A 2,500-nucleotide genomic window follows, 5' to 3' on the forward strand; every position below is an offset into this window, starting at 1 on the left:
GGCAATCCAACAATGACCACCACGTTTTCTTTTCTCTTTTATACATATAAATATATATATATCCAGGGCTATACTAGAGTGGCCACGGATAGTACTGTGTTCTTTCCTTGATTAAAGCGATTGGGGATGATTTGAGCAAAACTTGGTTGCTATTTCTAGCAAGCCGAATGACCAAGTAGAAGGCGCTTTCCTAAAACAAGTGGGTGTTTGAGAGGAGACAAGTTGACACAAAAAACAAAAATAAATAAGCGGTTTAAGCAGATTACAGAAGAGGCAATTAAAAGAATATTAGTACATGTAATTAAAACAAGTTGTTACCTGTAGCAGGTTCGATCACAGCCGCTATGAAAAAAAGGTTGATATTTTGAGCGGTATATGAAGGTATTTTCTGCTGCTATGGGGATAGCTTGGGTGTAATTTCCATGGGAAAATAAGAAAACGTGGAATATTTTTGGGGTATTTAAAGAAGGAGAGTGGGATGGATTGTTTCAGAAACGGACGGAATTGCAATGTTGTTTGTAAGTGTAAATTGTAAGCAGTTATTGTTGTGTGAAGAGAGAGATGAGAGAAAATTCCTACAACGGAGTTGGTAACATGGTGGACGACAGTAACTAAGGCCAGTAACTCTGTTGATTCAGACTGCCGTCGTCTGTCAAGACAAACACTAGTTCCTGAATGACGTCATCATTGAGGGAAGAGAGAGAGTTAGAGATAGATAGATAGATAGAGAGATAGTTAGAGATACATAGATAGATAGAGAGAGAGAGAGAGAGTGAGATAGTTAGAGATAGATAGATAGATAGATAGATAGATAGAGTGAGATAGAGATAGATAGATAGATAGAGAGAGAGAGAGAGAGGAGAGATAGTTAGAGATAGATAGATAGATAGATAGATAGATAGATATAGATAGAGAGAGAGATAGAGTGAGATAGTTAGAGATAGATAGATAGATAGATAGATAGATAGAGTGAGATAGAGATAGATAGATAGAGAGAGAGAGAGAGAGAGAGAGAGATAGTTAGAGATAGATAGATAGATAGATAGATAGATAGAGAGAGAGATAGTTAGAGATAGATAGATAGATAGATAGAGAGAGAGAGAGAGATAGTTAGAGATAGATAGATAGATAGAGAGAGACAGAGCAGTGTGAAAAGCCATTCTAACCGTGGCCACTCTACTTTTATAATTGTATCAGGAACTCTAATGATAAATGTGTAATAAATTACTGTTTTTTAATCTGAACTTAATATTAATAAAGAAGATTTGCACTGCAAACTTGTTCAAGCCCCGTTCAGATCAATTTTGCTTTTCATGCTCTCAGGAATGGGGGTTGTTAAAATAAAGTACCAGGGGTTAATGCAATTAACAAAACCCCTCCCTTCAGGTCAGTCTGCAGAGAGAGGGAAAAAAGAGATAGAAAGAAAGAGAGAGAGAGAGAGAGCTATGCTGAAGGACGTTCCAACCATGACCTTCCTACCTATTTTTCTGAATCTGGGAATCCACTGTCTAATGGGGAGGGGGCTAGTCGATAAGATTGATCTCAGTATGCAACTGGTACTTAATTTATCGACCCCGAAAGGATGAAAGGCAAAGTCGACCTCGGCGGAATTTGAACTCACAACGTAACGGTAGACGAAATACGGCTATGCATTTCGTCCGGCGGGCTAAGGTTTCTGCCAGCTGGCCAGACCTGTTCTTTTTTTTCTCCCAAGGCTCTACCAATACCTATTTCTTTACTACCCACAAGGGGCTAAACATAGAGGGGACAAACAAGGACAGACACACGGATTAAGTCGATTATATCGACCCCAGTACGTAACTGGTACTTATTTAATCGACCCCGAAAGGATGAAAGGCAAAGTCAACCTCGGCGGAATTTGAACTCAGAACGCAGCGGCAGACGAAATACCTATTTCTTTATTACCCACAAGGGGCTAAACATAGAAGGGACAAACAAGGACAGACATAGGTATTAAGTCGATTACATCGACCCCAGTTCGTAACTGGTACTTAATTTATCGACCCCGAAAGGATGAAAGGCAAAGTCGACCTCGGCGGAATTTGAACTCACAACGTAACGCAGACGAAATACCTATTTCTATTTATTTATTACCCACAAGGAGCTAAACACAGAGGGGACAAACAAGGACAGACATAGGTATTAAGTCGATTACATCGACCTCAGTGCGTAACTGGTACTTAATTTATCGACCCCGAAAGGATGAAAGGCAAAGTCGACCTTGGCGGAATTGGAACTCAGAACGCAGCGGCAGACGAAATACCTATTTCTTTATTACCCACAAGGGGCTAAACAGAAAGGGGACAAACAAGGACAGACATAGGTATTAAGTCGATTATATCGACCTCAGTGCGTAACTGGTACTTAATTTATCGACCCCGGCGGAATTTGAACTCAGAACGCAGCGGTAGACGAAATACCTATTTCTATTTCTTTATTACCTACAAGGGGCTAAACATAGAGTGGACAAACAAGGACA

General features: G+C 40.0%; 1 protein-coding gene across 1 annotated transcript in view; it reads right to left on the reverse strand.

Moving 5' to 3' along the window:
* The window catches only part of LOC115223008 (katanin p60 ATPase-containing subunit A1), a 43,650-nt gene extending 43,026 nt beyond the window's left edge, over nucleotides 1-624 (reverse strand). Inside the window, exon 1 of the mRNA XM_029793431.2 lies at nucleotides 319-624. The gene's annotated coding sequence lies outside the window, so the exon portion shown is untranslated. The remainder of the gene's footprint in view (nucleotides 1-318) is intronic.
* Nucleotides 625-2,500: the final 1,876 nt, after the last annotated feature.

Source organism: Octopus sinensis, linkage group LG21, assembly GCF_006345805.1.
Source record: "Octopus sinensis linkage group LG21, ASM634580v1, whole genome shotgun sequence".
NCBI classification, from domain to species: Eukaryota; Metazoa; Mollusca; class Cephalopoda; order Octopoda; family Octopodidae; genus Octopus; species Octopus sinensis.